Source organism: Astyanax mexicanus, chromosome 12, assembly GCF_023375975.1.
Source record: "Astyanax mexicanus isolate ESR-SI-001 chromosome 12, AstMex3_surface, whole genome shotgun sequence".
Classification (NCBI taxonomy): domain Eukaryota; kingdom Metazoa; phylum Chordata; class Actinopteri; order Characiformes; family Acestrorhamphidae; genus Astyanax; species Astyanax mexicanus.
In genome coordinates this window covers 38,602,191-38,621,811 of record NC_064419.1, presented here as the reverse complement: position 1 = coordinate 38,621,811, position 19,621 = coordinate 38,602,191, and the positions used below count along the sequence as shown (strand labels likewise).

The following is a 19,621-nucleotide window of genomic DNA, read 5'->3' as shown; positions in this document are numbered from 1 at the left end:
ACTGAAGCACTAAAACCGCAGATATTACATTAACTTTCCATGTTCCATTGTAAAATAATTATACTCTGCAGACTATAAACTGTTTTGTTACCCTCTGAAAATGGCTCCTCATTGTGTCAGGCTGTGAGTAATGGGCTGCTAATGGTCCCAAAAGGACACTCTGCTACAACAAAGTGAAAACAAAGGATCAGAGTGAGTCAGGTTTAAAATAGCCGGAACCCGATCCTTTTAAATAAGTCGTTCCATGAGTGGAAAGCTGCAGGAGGATTTTCTGTTCAACAAGTGCTTCTACACAAATGGTGTAAGCCAGACAGAATGGGATACGGGCTATAACCATAAAATAATGCTAGAAGTGTTTTCACTGCACAACAATGTGCTTGGCAAAAGAAAAAAATAAAGTGATCAAAAAAAAGAAAAACAGCAGCATTTGTTGACTGATTAATTTCCGGGCGTGTTTTCTCGCTCAGGCTTTTATTGTGGGTTAAAAGAAGAGTTAATAATATTCAACTTTTTAATACATAATTATAAAACAACTGATGAGAACACTCATAATTAGCCAATAAGAAGTTGTCAGCCCAATTCCACAGAAAAAAACTAAAACTTCTTAAAAGTCCTTCTGAAACTCACAAACGCTATTTTTACACTAAGAGTTTTTTTAGGGAATTTGGGGAAATAGATGTCTGGATTGCATAGATGTCTGGATTACATAGAATCACTGTCTGTGATTTATTAAGGATTTTTAAAAGGTTTTAGGTGGAAGTGGTTCCTCTGTGAAATTGAGCTGTCAGCTTCTTATTGGCTGATTGTGTGACCTTCAGTGCTTAGAAGCGTTCTCATTGGTTGTTTTATAATCAAGTATGTTTTAAAAACCCTTTAACCCTGGTAAGTGTTGAAACATGTTTATAGTTTTTTTTTTGCATTTTTAACAAATCATAAATTCTCCAGCCAACAAGTGCTGCTGTTTTTTTCTATTTTTTTATACAATAGAATAAAGCACAGTAAAGAAAAAATGTGTATAATAGTCGTATAATAATACATATGACTTTCAGGTATTTATGATATTTATGTCAGGACTTTTTTATTGCTTTGAGAAAATGTAATTATTTCCTTTTTATCCAACATCCATTGGTTAATATATACCTAATTTAAAGTGACATGCCAAAAGTCATGGGATTGCTGTATGTAAAGTCATCATTAAATGTTCCTTCAGTGGATGGCTTGGACACTCCCACACTGGTATAAGCTATGAGGTGTTATGTTGTGAGTGAGCAAGAGGTTAAACCCTGGCGAGCCTGATCATGACAAGGACACATTTATTATTAAAGATGGAGCGAGGCCTGATAGTGGGTTCTTGACCAATGGTACGTCCCATTTCCATAGTTTTGCAGGCATCTTTCATTCCTTAATCTATAGTGTGTGTACTGGACGACCTATGTCCAGTACACACACTATAGATTAAGGAATGAAAGAGGTGTCTGGTGGTAGGAATTGTCCATGCAACCAACAAGCAGCCACTCTTTCAGATATCACATCCACACTCAGAAATCAGGAGCCCCACACACACAACTCACAGGTTAGTGCAGTGTAAACTAGGGGTGTGCCATAGCATATCGTTAGCGGTATGATATTGCCAATATTTTTGAATACGTAAGCGATATTATACCCTGAAATATCGTGCCATATCACCCACCCCAATTATCACATCAGGGTACTACTTTTTTGCTGTTTTTAGCAAACAAAAAAAATCACATTGTTCTCATTTTCCGTTATATATCTACTATATAAAGTAGACTTTACTTTAATCCTGGACATATGGCGATATTTGGAGTGCATTAGTAGTATCATGACATTCTGGATCATTGACTTCTGTGACAACTTATATTAAACTTTTTTTTTTATATCTCAGTTATTGGTGTGCCATATCGTATCGTATGCAATAATAACTTTTAGTTTTTTATTTTGTTGCAGTAGTGTATTCTTGAATTATTATTATTTGTTTTTTCCATGTTTTGTCATATCGCCAAGAGTATGGTTATGGCAAAATATCGTGATATTATCGTGATATTATTTTAGGGCCATATCGTCCACCCCAAGTGTAAACATACCTATACAAACGTCTATACATTCTTATAGACTATTAGACTACGTTCGTATCTACACATTTTATGCATGCTATTTTAATTTCTGTTTGATTTCTATTCATAGACTAGGTAAAATAATTTTAACTTTGTGCAGCCTTGACGTGCTGACTGACAGGACTAAATTCTCTGCTCTCTGTTTAGAGTAACACACTTACCGGGAATCGGTGACCTCCCACATGACAAGGACACCTGTTAAGGAACAGCTATGGTTAGGTGGGCTGAGAATGTGTGACCTTTCACTTTACTGTACTAAGTCGTTTGTGTGTCTGTCACTGCTGGAGGTTTCAGGAGGCGTGTTTATTACAGCAGGCTTCTTTGTTGCTCCTTCACCTTAATGTTAATGCTGTGAAACAGGAGCTCTGTTCGGGGAAGCCTTTAGTCAGGAGAGGAGGGTAAAGCCAAAAGATCTGATGGTCACAAGACCTGCTTTTTGTAAACTCACACAAAACCATGTGAGGAGAATCGCTGAGCCAGACTGTCCACCCACACCTTCTTTGGATTCAGTGCTTTCAGTGTCAATACAAACTCTGTCTTGGGATAAAACTGGAGTCTTTTAGAGTAATAATATTATATTATTATAATATAATATAATATTGGGTGATTATTTGGTTAGAGGAAGATGGTTCGTGGGTATATTTGGGAAAAAATAGTTTAATAACAATTATATTAAAGTCACAGTTTTATTGTTAGACATTATTGACGTATATTATATGAACACTGCATTGCACTGTATTAAGAGATTACATTACATTACATTACATTACATTACATTTGGCAGATGCTTTTGTCCAAAGCGACTTACAGTAGTGAAGTACAAAAGTAATAGAAGTTAAATTTAAAAACATCTTTAGATAGGGCCTGAAGGAGGTCAAAGGCAAATAATAGGATAGAGGAGTAAAGGAGGGGAAGAAGGAAATTAAGTTAGAAGTAGTTAGTTTGTTAGAGGTGTTAGGAGAGTAAGAGCTCTGTCTTCAGGAGTTTCTTAAATATAGCGAGAGATTCTCCTGATCTGGTAGTGAAAGGTTGTGGTAGTTTGTTCCACCATTGGGGAACTCTGTATGAGAACAGTCTGGATTGCTTGGTGTGAATGTTTGTTTGGTAAAGTGAGGCGACATTCATTGGAGGAGCACAGCGGCCGGTAGGTAGCGTAAGCCTTCAGGAGTGAATGCAGGTAGGAAGGAGCTGTTCTGTCATCTCCTTGTACTCGATTGTAAGAGCTTTGAATTTAATGCGAGCATCAACTGGTCTTTCCCTACTGCATAGATTCCTTGCAGGCAGTGTGGTTCTTATATAATTACCAACTGGATTAGCTTTTAAGATTGCTGAATTTTTTATAATGTAAGATTATCACCACCTCTTTGTTTCTACACTCACTGTCCATTCTATCAGCCTCACTGACCTTTATAGGAGCACTTTGTAATTCTGTAATTTCAGACTGCAATCCTGTATCTGTTTCTCTACATACATTATTATCCTCCTTTCACCCTGTTCTTCAATTTCCAGTACCCCACTCAACCACCATATTCTCATTCTCAGCACTGCAGTGACACTGACATGTTGGTAATGTTGTACTGGTATGAGTGGGTCAGATGCAGCAGTGCTGCTGGAGTTTTTAAACACCTCAGTGTCACTGCTGTACTGAGTATAATCAAACCACTAGAAATATCAACAGGCAGCATCCTGTGGGTGATGACAGTCTAGAGGATGACCAACACAAACTTTCTAACATAGCAGCGAATGAGTGGATACAGTGTTCAGAAACAGCCTACCATCATGGTAGTGTCACTGCAGTACCTTGAGAATGCCCCACCACCCATATAATACCTTCTCTGTGCTGTGTCTTGTGGGGGGTCCGGACTACATCCTGTGTTAATAGAACTACAAAGTGAACTACACATTAATCTGACGTCTGATTGGTGTATATTTTACGCTGACAGCATCTAACACTGTTAACACTCCCCAGAACCTGTTTTTTTTTGTTCAGAGTTCAGTCAGAAACCCAAGTATTGCTAAAGTGGTTCTTTGGCGCTTTGCTTCTGAACAAGCTGATACATTTTACTCTCTCCCAGGAAGATCTTATTTAAGCCCATAATTAAGCGCAGGGTTCTGTTTTGGATACCTTTCAGATCTAACCATAGTTTAGAAGGATTATAGACAAGGGGAATTCGGGGTGTACATGAAGCAGCTATTATTTAAATTATGATGTTTGAAAATATCAGTTATGGAATCAACACACATGTAGATGATTCCCAGGCAGTTATTACCGTATTGTACAGACTATAAGGCACACTGCATTATAAGCTGCATTATTAATGATAAGGTGCATGGGATTATTAGGCAGATTTTAAGCGAGAATAAAGAAACAAGGATGTCTGGATGTTTCCGTTCTAATTCAGCAGATCTCACCTCTAGGGAAGGGAGTGTCTTGAGTGTTCCAGTAATTCAGGGCGCTATCAGCAAGTGGTTCGTTCCATGTAGCCTGTTTTAATATGGTAAACACGCAGGCTACTGTCCAATATACTCCCCCCTGAAGGCAAAAGAGGTATTGCTGCAGTTAGCGGATAATGCTAATACTGCTCCAGCCTTGGTGCTGGAGAAACTTCACTGAAACTTCTTTTTAATGCTGTACTTCAGTGGAGTGGCTTTACTCTTCTTTACAACCTAACTGGTAAAATTCATACATAAGGTGCACTTGATTTATAAGGCTACGAATGTAAAGATGGAACATTTCCATTGAAATGTACATATGATTTAGTACTACTCCTAATCCTTGTCCAGGAAACTGACCCAAAGACACAATTATGACATTGGCGACTTATTGGGCAGTATTCTGAAAGCAGATTAAGCCTAGTTTTGCACTACACAGCATTTTGGAAGGAAAATATAGTCTATGACTAGGCTTAATTCCTTCCTTTTTATTAAATAGAACTAATAGCATGACCTAAAGTCAGGTCATATACAGTGTGCCAGATGGATGGGACATAACAGATCATGTGTGTACTTGGAATTTTCATAGAAGGCTTTACCAACCAGAGTAGACAGTAAAGTGGGTGGTTATCACAGTATATTATAATATTGTAAGCAAGGCAATTTTTGAAAAACTCTCATACAACGAAAACACATTTCCATATCTATAAAACTGTATTAACAGAAAGCTTTTCTTTTTAATTAATCAGAACAGGGGGATCTAAGGGTGCACGATATGAATGAACAATATGATGTGCTATATCCTGATATTGATGTGAAAGATGGAAAATAAAGACCGGAAATTAATTTCTCAAAGGTTTTGGACTTTGGCTTGGCTGCACTTGTTTTTACCAGTCAAGTTTTTGTCTTTTTGTTTTTTTTCAAGAAGTAGTTTGGTCTGTAGACCTCCAGCTCCGCCTCACTCTGCCTCCCGCCTCGGTATGTTATGTGAGTATGTAAGATTTGCGTACAATTTGTGTTGTTAGTTGCAATGTTGCAATATTGCAGCTTTTTTTAAATTGTGTTTATAGTAAATAAACTCGTATCATATATATCATATTTCATTAATAGCCTGATGTACTAATGGACACAATAATAGACCTTGGGCCACCACTCCTGCCTGATTCAATACAGGAGGCCCCAAATGCATATCCCATAGGTCAGTGCAGCGTTCCTTAGCTTCCATGGGAAGTGACAAAAGTCACAGCATAGATGCAATTCTAGTTCCTGTTCCATGATATTTACATGTCATTGTATCTCTCGATTAGAAAAAAAAAACAGAGCTACATACTGCATGTAATCTGACTGAATGTGTTGTGTTTGGTCTCATAGTGAAGATTGGTTGATTTTCTGGAAAGCAGTTTCCTCAAAACTTCCTTTGGTGGCATGTTCTGTGAGTCAGAGGCAGTGAATCAGTGTGAATGATGTGTCCCTGAATCTCTGCTGACAGAGTCTGATGGCCTGTCACTACCATGCCTGCTTTGACAGCCAGTGTCCGAAGGGCTGTTCTGATCACGGTGCCGATCGGCGGTGGCAGCAGCTGCGGCAGCACCGAGTGGCTGCTTGGTTGTTTCTGAGGTTTTGTTATTTTAGGAAGAATGTAACATGGGCGACCTGAGGGACAACAGTGTCAGCTTGAGGGCTCCAGCCGTCCCTGAAGTGACGTGGTTCAGGTCTGGTTCAGTGGTCTGCCGGGGACAGGAAGTCTCCCTGTTAGTTCATGTGCTGGCAGTTGTTTGGGTTGGAAGGGTTCAGAGGAGGGGAGGTGGGATGTGAGGGAGGGGGCACATGATAATGATATCATCCCAATGAAAGCGGTGATTGTTCCAGGCACTGAAAGAAAGAAAGAGTGTGAGTGAGAGGGGAATGCACTAGCGTAACTCTAATGTAATTCAAATCTGACGGAATTGGCTTGTTTAGAGAGGAGTCTAATGTCTCTGATGGGGTGGGGTTGGGTGGGCTCTGCTTGTTATTCAGATCTGTTTCAAGTAGGGCTTTGTATTGGCAGGAACTTGATATGATACGTATACAGAGGTTAAAATTATATACAGCTCTGGAAAAAAATAATAGACCACTTAAAAATGATGAGTTTCTTTGGTTTTACCAAATTGAAAACCTCTGGAATATAATCAAGAGGAAGAGGAATGATCACAAGCCATTAAACCAAACTGAACTGCTTGTATTTTTGCACCAGGAGTGGCATAAGGTGATCCAAAACAGTGTGTAAGACTGGTGGAGGAGAACATTCCAAGATGCATGAAAACTGAAGTAGGGGTGCAGGAAATTTTCGATTCTTAGATGCATCGCATTGCGGGACATGGACAATTCTGAATCCATTCACAAATGTCAAAAATAGATTTTGTAGGCGTTAGCTGAGAACGTACGGATGACCGAACCCAAAAATAACATAACTCAGCAGAGCAGAAGTATTGCGCCCGGACAGTCTGTGCTGCGCACATAACAAAGACGCGAGATGGAAGAGCGGCAAATTCAAACGCTGGCCCAGTAGCCGCACTCTGTCGCTCGCCAGGCTGGCGCGTGCCGCAGGGAGGTCGTGGTGGAGTAGCCGCGCTCAGTCGCTTTTCATGCGGCCATAAAAACCTGGAAAAGTTTGAAAATAGCAATTAGATATTTCCAGGCCTGATTCCATTTATCGATGGGAGAAAATCTATTTTGAGCTACAAATACGTCAGCTCAGAGTTAATTCAGTAATTTAGCCCTACACAATGGAGCTCTCAGGATCTGACACACATTTTATTATTATTAAAGATTGTGTCAACATTTTTATCTGACTCATTTGAGACCTACTGTAATCAATTTTGAATATAATTTTGGTTGATTTTTGGTTTTATTGTCCATGTCTGCTTTGATGTTTTAAAAATCGTATGGTCATGAAAATTTGCCTTGAAAGCATAGAAAAGTCATAAAAAATGTTTTGGTTAAAAAGTGTATGAATCTTGGGCGAGAGAATGGATCAGTTTATAATAAAGGAATTATAAAGGAGCCCTTTATTTGAAACAATGTACTAAAAACAAACAAACAAAAACTTGAAAGTGCCATGAATATCTCTAACACAAAACTACCCTGAAATATCGTGATTATATTATTTTTAGGCTCATATTGCCCACTCCTGGTCCTGCTGTTTTTTTTTTTTTCTTTTTTTTCCTGTTTCCCGCAAATGCAAAAATGCCTCCACCACCATCACCACCGTGTTGCTAATCTGCTTTAATCAGCTTTGCCAAGAGAGTTCAGACTTCAGAGTTATGCTCACGTATTGTGTGCCCGAGTCATTTACCCCTCATTGTGCTGCTGGGCATGGAAAAATCCAGTAGGCGGTGTCCTCGAGGAATCTGGCGTCTATTTTGTAATGGGTAGAAATGCTTTTTTTCTGTCATTGTTTTGTGCTGGTGTGTTTTAGGAGAGGCGTAATGCGGTTATAGCGGTGTGTCGGCACTGTAAACACCATTGAATGTCCTTGGTGTGCCCACATGCCTTTCCTGCTTGGGAGATTTGCATGCTCCCTCCCCCTGTAGCGAGCATCTCGTCGTCAGTGGCTTACTCATCCCCATCACCCTTTCTTCCCGTGCGGAAATACCCAATCGGAGAAGCTGCCTCTCTGAAGTGCTGCGGGATTGGCTGGCCTGCGTGTGATGCTGATGCCTTCATTGAGGAGGCAGTCTAGACTGCAGTGACGGGCTGTTCACGAGGAGGGAGCTGCAGTATCCTGCATCGCATCCAACTGCATCTAACTCTCAACCTGGCGCTTCAGTCCGGTTCTGTATTCTCCAAGTGCCTCGCTCTGTTCTCTCCCCTGCTGAACGGGGGGGAGGAGGGGGGGGTTCTTGCGGAATTGCTGTGTTTTCATTCACCCTGATTCAGTTTGTCTTGTCATCGTACATCATTAGTACATCATCGTACCATAATATATCATATGCCATTGTAGTTCACAGCCATCCGTCCACTCATTTCCCCAGTCAGTCTCTCATTTCCCCAATCCCCTTTCCCCCCCCATAAAAGGGTCTCCTTTTCTCTGAGTACTGCATAGAGAGTGAAGGTGAGTAGTGCGGATCACGATCACAGTTTGCAGTTGGCAGTCCAACAGCTTTCTTTCTGTCCTTCTCTTCTCTTTCTCTCGCTCTTTTTTTTTTTTTAACACTCACCTTCTCCTCTTCCAGTCCTTCGTTTCCTGTTGAAATAATGCAACAGGTTCTGTGTGGTGGCGTCTGCATGTGAGTGGTCATATGTGATACCGGATGAGTATGAGTATGTGTATGAGTGTACAGTCCGAGTGTGGCTTCACATGCTTATAGAATTATTGATCAGTATGTTAATCATTTGTATTTGCCTTTTTTTTCTTTTTTTTTTTTTTTAGAAGCAGGTGTCCAATCATCATCACAGCGAGTTGTCTGTATTTTTATTTTTTCATTTCATTGATTTCTAGGTTAAACTTCTTCTAATTAGGACTGTGTATCACTACTGATTCCCTGAATCAGTTGGATTCCAAATCGCAAGGTTGATTAGATTTTGATGAATTTAGGGTTATATCACTTACAATAACAGGTTTGTTTTTTATAAATTGTATATGATTGTCAGGTGTGTGGGAAAATACCAAATGTATTGTAGTGATTTTAATTTGCAATACTGTACTGATTTCCAAAAATAGTGTTTACATGTAAACTAATAATTAAGAATAAAGATTGGTTTAGTCAGTGGTTCATTTAGTGTTGTTTGAACTCAGCTCACCCACTAGAGGGCAGTGTTGTTAGCTTCCACTTAATCTAATGTCTAAATGAATAAAAAGCAAGCTTTTCTTTTTCTCAGACTTTTATTAAAATTTAGTTTAAGCTATAGCAAAATATCACCTTCAGCTTACTTACAGTTTCACAGTGATTTTGCTAAACTGCCATTGGCTGCATAGTTTTGCCACTGCATTTTTAGCAATCAGGAGTTTGGGACTGAAAGTAATATGCTCATAATTTTGAAAAGGGTGATTTAGCATATGATATTTTTACTCGTTTTTAGATGTGAAGGGTCTGATTAGAGTGGTTTGTGACTTACGCTGGGGTAGAGATGCTGAACAAGGCCTGAAACCAATATAGTTGCAATGCTAACACCATGGTAGTGATGTTGAGTGAGGCTAACGCAGCAATAGCAATGCTAATACAACAGTAGTGATGTTGAACGAGGTTGGTGGCCTGCTTGGTAGAAATGCTAGTGATGCAGTAGGGATGCTGTGCCGGGCTAATGTTGTGAAAAGGATGTGAACAGCAGCTTTGAGATGCTGAACTGCTAATAGGGGTTAAATAATTAGGTAAAGACCCGTTTTTTGTGAACGATGTATCATCCCAGAAATTATTGTGATAAATGATATTGTCGTAATTTTAAGACCATTAAATTCAACTGAAATAATAAAAATAATATAATATCATAACAAAGCAGTTATACCATTTTTAAGACAACAACATTTAAAGTCTTTTCTTCACCTACTGCAGTCCACACTGTGTGTATGGAGTCACAGCTATTGAAGCATTGGTATTGCATGATTGGCTAAAATACCGTTCACTTTTACATACAGCTCTGGAAAAAATTAAGAGACCACTTAAGTTTCTGATTCAGTTTCTCTGCTTTTGTTATTAATACGTATATGTTTGAGTAAAATGAACATTTCTCCCAAATTCCAAATACAGATATTGTCATTTAGAGCATTTCTTTGCAGAAAATGAGAAATGGCTAAAATGACAAAGAGGCAGAGCTTTCAGACTTCAAATAACGCAAAGAAAACAAATTCATATTCATTAAGTTTTAAGAGTTCAAAAATCAATATTTGGTGGAATAACCCTGGTTTTTAATCAATTTTTTTCTTTGCATGTTCTCCTCCACCAGTCTTAAACACTGCTTTTGGGTAACTTTATGCCACTCCTGATGCAAGAATTCAAGCAGTTCCGCTTTGTTTGATGGCTTTTGATCATCCATTTTCCTCTTGATTATATTCCAGATGTTTTTAATTTGGTAAAATCAAAGAAACTCATAATTTTTATGTGGTCTCTCATATTTTTCCAGAGCTGTATTTGAACAAACATACAAATAAACACAATAGATAAGATCATTATTGATGAGAATCTAATATTATTGAGGTCCTGTCTGTTTATAGCACAATAAGTCAAAAATGTAATTATCATACCTAATATACAGAATATACAGGAAAAAGACAAATTTACTTGTTTTTCTATATGAACTGATGGTAGGTAATCATTCAAACAAACACTGCTTCGAATCGAAACTTAAACTTTTTTGAACCCACTATTGCAGCCTTTATGTTCTTGCAGGTGTTCATTAGTGTTACAGTGTTTAAGGTTACTTCAGTGTGATTTCAGGTTTATATTTAATTATTTAATCTGTTTAAAGCTTTGCACTGTATAGTGCCCCAAGGGTAATGCTGAAGGCTGGAGGGTACGGTACACAGTATACAGTATGCAGTGTGTGTATTTGTGTACACGTGAATGTGCTTGTTTACAGCTTGTAATTAAGGAATTTGTGCAACACCTGTGTCCGGTTATGTGAGGAATCTCACTGCGGAGCCGTCTCACTGCAGAGCCGTCTCACTCTGTTCCCTCTGAGCACCTGATGTCGTCCTAAACACTCAGAGAGGTCAGTCTCTGACCTCTGCGGTCCCCTCTGCCTGAACTCCACCCAGAAATAATAAGGTGGTCTATTGGACATGCGATGTCAGCTTATTGATATTTCACAGTTCCTGACAGCATGTGACGTCTCCTATCCCCTGCCTGGCCAACCTGTTCTGACATTCGGAGGTGCAGTGGGCTGCACACAGTGTTCTTGGAGGCACTGATGCAGAAGGCTTTCAGATGATGATTGAAAAATGCAGAATTCTCCCAGTTCTTGCAGAGTGTGAGGAGCTGTGGAGGAATTGAACACACATTTAAAGGAGGGCAGTGATGTGAAGAAACATCAACCCACTAAAACTAAAGACAGAAGATCTGAGATGTAGCAGAGCAAATGAATTCCAATTGAAAATCATAAGAGCATCCACTAAGGGAGGGCGATATGGCCCAAAAATAATATCACGATGTTTTGTGTTATTGTCGCGATAACGATACTCTTGGCAATATGGCAAAACACTGAATTATGAAAATATTTAAAGAATGCACTTTACACACATTATTGCAGACAATATGATATGGCGCACCCCTACCTGAGATATTAAAAAATACAATAATTTTCATCGGATTGTAACAGAAGTCAATGATACAGAATGTCATAATACTAATAATGCACTCTAAATATCTCCATATATCCAGGATTAAAGTAAAATAAATGAAACTGGACATATATAATCTGTCTCTAATAGATATGTAATGGAAAATAAGAACAGAGTGTATTTTTCTTTTGCTAAAACAGGAAAGAAAGTTATTCCCTTATGTGATAAATATGGGTGGGTGATATGGCACAATATTTCAGGGTATAATATTGTTCACGGTAGGGGTGGGCGATATGGCTCTAAAATAATATCACAATATTTCAGGGGAAAATGTATAGGGACACTCATTAGAACATGCTGGCTAAGGTGGACTCTTGGGCAATATTGATTTTTCAGTACTTTTTCTTATCACCTCACTTTAAAAAACTTGCATACTTGGTTTCTTAAGTGTCTCAGCAGACTGAGATTGTCACTATGCATTACTACCAAAAATGAACTGCAAAATGTATCGTTCTAAAAATATATATTTTTTAGTTTCTACTAGGGGTGTGCCATATCGTGATATGATAATATCGCCTACTTTTTTGAAAATCGCGAACAGTGTTGTATCCTAAATATGGTGCCATTATCATCCATCCCTAATTATCACATCAGAGTACTACTTTTTTGCTGTTTTTAGCGAAAGGAAAATTCACACTGTTCTCATTTCCCATTATATATATCTACTAGAGACAGATTATATCTGTAAAGTATCATATATTTTACTTTAATCCTGGATATATGGAGATATTTGGAGTGCATTATTTGTATCACGACATTCTGGATCACTGACTTCTGTTACAAATCTGATAAAATTCTTGTATTTTTTAATATCTCAGTTAGGGGTGTGCTATATAATTTCGTATGCAATAATAAAATTAAATTTTCCTTTAGGTGCAGTAGGGTATTCTTGAAATATTTATGTTTTAATTGAATGTTTTGTCATATCGCCAAGAGTATGGTTATCGCAAAAATACCATGAAATATCGTGATATTATTTTAGGGCCATATCGCCCACCCCTAGTTTCTACATAACAACGAATGAAAACAAATTTGGAAGCTCTCCTCTTCATGTTGCCTCCCCAGCACACCACAGCGTAGAAGAGAATGCTGGCCACGATTGATTGGTAGAACATCTGCAGAAGCTTCTTACAGATGTTAAAGGACCGCAGTCTCCTCAAGAAATAGAGCCGGCTCTGTCCCTTCCTGTACAGGGTGTCTGTATTTGTTGACCAATCCAGTTTGTTGTCCAGCTGCAGACCAAGGTACTTGTAGGTCTTTACTGTCTCCACATCAACCCCCTCGATGGAGACTGGCTGCAAGGGTGGTCCAGACCTACGGAAGTCCACCACCATCTCCTTGGTCTTGGATATGTTCAACTGCAGTTGGTTCAGTCGGCACCAAGCAACAAAGTCATCCACCTTTCTCCTGTACTCCTCCTCCTGACCACCCTTCACACACCCAACGATGGCAGTGTCATCCGAGAATTTCGAGAATTTCTGATACAGATACAATTACTGATACAGACTTTCATTGATAATCTCAACCTGAATAGTTTGTTATATTATTATAGTATTATCATTAATATGTAATAATTTTTATTGTTTTTGGGAACTGCAGAAAGAAATTAAAGATGGTTAGACGTGTGTGAGATTAAAAGCAAATGGTGGTGATGAGCAGCCAAACTAATACATTGCTTTGCTCTGTTATTTTCCATGTTTTGTTTTCGCCAGCTAATAGCATCATTTGCATGTAAATTGTACTGCGTGTAATCAGGGAGTGGGTAGCGCCTGCTTCTGAAAGGCTTTATTTCAGAGAGTCAGTAGAGGCATTGAGAAAGTGGTGAAGGCAGGTCTGCTGGGAGTTCCAATCACTATAAATCTACTTCTGCTGTGGGTAAACTGTTTATCCCATTACCAGCAGTACTCCACTTTTGGCATTTAGCCAGATTTTACTTTGATACCAAAATAATGTGGGCAGTAATATTGCACAGCAACACAGACTTGTATAATAAATAGGGGTATAAAAACATCGATATTGTATTCTTAATGCAATATTAATCATAATATTTTATTTTGCAATACTCAACGTTTCAAAAACACGATCACTTTTCACATTTTTAATAGGTTTACATACAAAGATTGCTGTCAGACAATGCTTATTTTAATGTTGTATATAAACCCCACTCTAGACAGTGATGTAGTACCCCGTTGTTGTATTCCACTATTCTAATTTTCTTTAACTCAGATTTTATAAAATATGATTGTGTTTTTATACTGAGTTTTTTCCATAAAATTTTATTTAAACAATTTCAATATATAATCTTGCCTAAAATCTCATAACATGTCATGATATCCCTAACATGATAGCCCTAATCATAACATGTCATATTGACTAATGAATTTTTATTAAAAAGTGCATTTGACATTTGTCACTTATTATTAGGGATGGGTAATATTGTAAAAGTTTTTTTTTTTTCTTTGGAGATTGACACCATTTAGAGGTATTAATATACGCAAACTACAATTTATTGTACATTTTATGGATTTTCAAAGTAGTCAAAACCGTAGAAGCACAACACATATAAAGCCAATAGAATTTTTTAATATAGCTAATTTTATGAGCTGCTTATCTTGATCAAGCTGCAAAAACAGTCTCCTTATATTTCAGTTATTAAAGGTAGATAATCACTGCCACGTAAGTTTCTGACCGAAGAAAATGTGTATCTACTGAGATTCTCTCTGTCAGCTTCTATATGTAAAGATGTACAATCTTGATTATTACTTTTTTAAAAAGTGGTGTACAACTTTCATTCAATTTATCATATTCATTTGAGTAATCTCCCAGCTAGCGATGCTGGGAGAATCATCTATATTGGCCGATGTCTAGGTGCCGTGCTGACTTGCCAAAAATGTGACTCGCTACTTTTTTTTATATATATATACAGGTGCTGGTCAACGAATTAGAATAATTTGAAATAGTGCAATCATGAAATTCTTTGAATGCATTTTTTGTGCAGAAAGCAAATCAGGTGTTCACCGCACCTGTCCTACTCGTTAGACTAATCACAGAACTCGTTACCTAGAAAAAAATTTGCTCAGCTGAGCTTTCCAAAAGGCCCATTTAGGCCATTTAACTGTGACACTGTTGTTTTATTGAATTAGAATAATGGAGAAACCGTTTCATTGAATTAGAATAAATGCTCGAATTTTTGTTTTCTGTGAAGAGTGTTCACTGTGCAGTATAAAGTCAGGGTTGAGTAGAATTTCTAAGTTGTAAAATCAATCATGGGTAAGCAGCGCGACCTCTCAACCGGAATAGTGGCTCAAATTCAAGCCCTTCGCCAACAAGGCTTGACCCAAACTAAAATTGCTGAGCAGCTCGGCATCAGCCAGTCTTCCGTCTGCAAAGCTCTCAAGAAAAACTGCAGCAAGCGCACCAACTGTTCCGGCGTCCGAAAAACTTCTCGCGACAACAAGCAGCTGAGAAAGATCGCAGTCAGCAACCGGTTCAAGTCCACTTCCGAGCTCACCGACTTGTGGAACAAGCAGACCGGCGCTGACGTCTCCAGATCAACCACTTACTGTCTTCTGCGCGAACTCTGCTTCAAATCTCGCGTTCCAGCAGTAAAACCGATGCTGAACAAGAAACAAATGGAGAAACGGCTGAAGAACACGGCGAGTGGACTGCTGAAGACTGGCAGAAAGTGGTCTTCAGTGACGAATCACGCTTCTGCATCTCCTTCGGTGACCAAGGTCCTCGTGTCTGGCGTCGTGGTGGCGAAACCTACAACCACGAGTGCGTGAAAAGATCCGTCAAGTTTCCCCAGAGCGTTATGGTCTGGGGATGCATGTCCGCTCGAGGTGTAGGGAAACTCTGCTTCCTCAAGAAGACTGTCAATGCTGCCGTATATCAGGATGTTCTGGAAACGTTCCTGATTCCGACTGTTGAGGAACAGTTCGGCGAAGAAGACTTCATATTTCAACAGGATCTTGCACCGGCTCATGCGGCAAAGTCGACCAAAGATTGGTTCACTAAAAAACAGCTTGAAGTTTTGGCATGGCCGGCCAACTCGCCTGACCTCAATGTCATTGAAAACCTTTGGGCCATCGTCAAGCGGAAAATTTGCGACAGAAAGCCTACTACGCTGGACCAACTGAAGCAGAACATCGCCACTGCCTGGGAAGCTGTGAGTGCGGAAACTTGCGACAAGCTGGTCAAATCGATGCCGCGGAGACTTCAGGCAGTCATACAAGCCAAGGGGGCAGCCACAAAATACTGAGAAAGTGATGATTGTAATTATAATAAAAATTATTCTAATTCAATGAAACGGTTTCTCCATTATTCTAATTCAATAAAACAACAGTGTCACAGTTAATTGGCCTAAATGGGCCTTTTGGAAAGCTCAGCTGAGCAAATTGTTTTCCAGGTAACGAGTTCTGTGATTAGTCTAACGAGTAGGACAGGTGCGGTGAACACCTGATTTGCTTTCTGCACAAAAAATGCATTCAAAGAATTTCATGATTGCACTATTTCAAATTATTCTAATTCGTTGACCAGCACCTGTATAATTTTATTTCTCTTTTTTTCCCCTCATTTTCTCCCCAATTTACACGGCCATTTACCCAGCCCTCTCGTTAGGACTCCCCCTATCACTAGTAATGCCCCAACACCAGGAGGGTGAAGACTAGCACATGCCTCCTCCAATACATGTGAAGTCATTTTGATGGCAAAGCTGCATGAGTGGGGGTTCGAACGCCGCTGGACTACCCGGCACCCAAGGGATGCGCTACTTTAAAATTCATTGATTTTAGTAAATTTGTAGTTACTTTTGGTGATTTCATTTAGATTTGATTAAATTGGATTTTTTTATTCAATTTCAGTGTCTTAGATATGTTGTTGTATTTAAACAATAAGAGGTTCTAAAACAAAAAGCTGTGAATGGTCTATATTAGGGCAAGATAATAAATGTAAATTGTATTGTTTATATCGTCGCTGTCCAATGAAACACAAGTATCTCTAAAACATCAACTTTTACAGGAGAGAAACAAAACCTTCTAAACTTTCAATGGAAGTCAATGTAAAAAAGAATTTGTATTGGTCCATTCATGATGAATTTTTCACACTGTGGGACAGTTTGTTTATTTAAATTATGTAGTAAACCAAAAATCAACATACTTGAGATCGAGGGACTTGTTTTAAATTGGACAGCGACGATATTCAGTTGGTTAAAATCTAAATAAATGTTATATTTGTGTCTGAAGTTATACCAGGCTGTAAGTTATAAATGTGTAAATTTGTCAGCAGATATATATATATATATATATACACACATGTGTAATATCAGAATTCCCACATCGGCTCATCCCTACATACAGCATTAGTTACTACATGAGGAGTTTTGGTGAACTGCACCTGCAGTACCACTGCAGTCCTCTCAGTGTAAAGACTGCAGAGCAGCTATATATCCTTTCTGATATTTGAAACCCACATGGGTTCATATTACTATTGTTGATCATACTGTATGCTGTATTATGGCTCTGAATGCAGTAATATTGTATGCACCCTGCAGCCCTGCTGCATTGTGAAAGAGCTCTTTGTTACGTTTGTGAAGACACTGCAGTGTAAACTGTACAGGCTTGGTGTGACTCACAGTGACAGTGGTATTGTGTGCTGCGTTGTTTCTGTATGGATGAGCTGTTTTGATGACTCTGCTGTATGTAGCCTGTATGAGAATGTCACAGGCCCGTCCGATCCTTCAAAACACGGCTGGTATAGGAACGCCGGCCCACCACGTGATGTTTATACAGATCCTGTAACTCACCTGACTCCAACACACAGTTAATAATGCTAGTTAATGCCTGGAGAATGTGTTAGTCTGGCCCTCATGCTGTTTGTTTACGTTTAATTCCTTTAAACAAAAGGCTTAAAGGGTCCAAGAATGTGTGGTAGTAATTCCTTCCGTAGTTATCGACAGTCTGACTATTTTGAATTTATTTAGCTATTTACTGCATTTACTGGTGTAGATCTCGATATACTGTATTTTTCACACTATAAGGCTCATTTAAATTACTTTAATTTTCCCAAAAATGCCTTATTATTAGGGCTGCCCTGAAAAAAATCGATTCGACTTCGAATCGCGTTTCTAACATTGAACGATTCAGAATTAATTCTCATTTGAAAAAAACAAAACAAAAAAAAACTATTTTTTTTTTACGGGTGCAGCTACTGTCGCGTGGAGCTTTTTAACTGTATCGCAGAGCTTTTTACAGTTAAAAAGCTCCGCGAGACAGTAGGTGAGCTCCGCAGGACAGTAGGTGAGCTCCCCGGGACAGTAGGGTGAGTGTTGCGAGACAGCAGCAACAGGACAGGGACAAGTTTTTGCTCTTACTACCTCTCCCTATTAGGCTACAGAGAGGCGTGTAGTGTCGTGTTGCGGTGTTTGTTGTTGCGCCGCTAAAGTATTGAGAATAAAGAAAAAGAAATCCAGCCGATTAGAGAGCATCGAAAAAAAAATCGAATCGTGACCCCAAGAATCGGTTCTGAATCAAATTGTGGGATTCCCAAAGATTCACAGCCCTACTTATAATCTGGTGCGCCTTATGAATTAATTTTATCTGTAAGGTTATAAGGAGCAGTAAACTCCACTCCACTGAAGTGCAGCGTTATACAGGAGTTTCTGTTTAGTTCCCCTGCAGTATTAGCATTAACTGCTAACCGTGCTAAGTGCTAGCTCTTTTGCCGTTCAGAGGTGAGTGTTATCGGCCTGTAGCGTGCTGCTAACTCCGGCTAGCACTGCTGAAGCAGAGAGCTCTTGTGCCGTGCAGAGGCGAGTATATTGGACTGTATTCTGTGTGTTTACCGTGTTTAAACAGGCTACGGGGGACGAACCGCTAGCTAATATCATCCTGGGTTAACACTCAGGATTTCTCAGTTTAGCGCTGTCGGGCAGCTTTAGCCGCTAACCATGGCTAGCGCTAGTGATTACCCCCTAATGCTACTGCCAATTCTGCTGCAGCCTTTGTAAAAATCTGGAAATCTAAGCTTACTGTAAGTAAACTGAAGCGCTTTACTCACCTAAATAAACAATTTTCAAGAGAAAAATCTTTGCAAATTAACATGCAAACTAGGGGTGGGCGATATGGCTCTAAAATAATATCACGATATTTCAGGGTATTTTTGTGATAACGATATACTTGGCGATATAGGAAAACAGAAAAATAATTAATTAATTTCAGGAATATAGTATAAGAGTATAACAGAATAATCAAAATGTGGCAAAATAAATAATATAGCATAAAATAATATAATGCAGCAAAAAATATTGCAGAATATTTAGTGCATGCATATAAACTGCAAACTAAAACAATTATACAATAAATACACCTAAAGCTTCACAGTAAATAATAGACTACTTTTAATACAGAACAGCCCTATTATCACGATATGGATTTTTAATACCACGATATTTCTGTGTCACGATATATTGTATACGATATAATATTGCCCACCCCTAATGCAAACCTAAAATTTTTATTATGAAAGACCTATTTTTCACCCTAGTATTGTGTTAGATGTATCGCACACCCTTAATCCAGCACACACACATCTCTGTATTAATTCATGATGGGATTAAAATAATACTGAAATGAAATCTGAATATGTCCTTGATTCACAGACCGCTCAGGTACACCAAGAACTAGGCCGTGTGGTTTCCGTGTCCTTCCGTTCTTTTAGCCTGAGGTCTTTCTGCTGTGCC

General features: G+C 38.8%; 1 protein-coding gene across 6 annotated transcripts in view; it reads left to right on the top strand.

Annotated features, from left to right (window-relative positions):
• Positions 1–19,621, top strand: part of slc20a2 (solute carrier family 20 member 2) — a 71,585-nt gene that overhangs the window by 19,163 nt on the left and 32,801 nt on the right. Inside the window, exon 1 of one of the 6 annotated variants that reach the window (XM_022671091.2) lies at positions 8,349–8,661. The exons of the other annotated variants lie outside the window; for them this stretch is intronic. The gene's annotated coding sequence lies outside the window, so the exon portion shown is untranslated. Of the gene's footprint in view, positions 1–8,348; positions 8,662–19,621 lie in introns of those variants that run through there. 6 annotated transcript variants of the gene reach the window in all.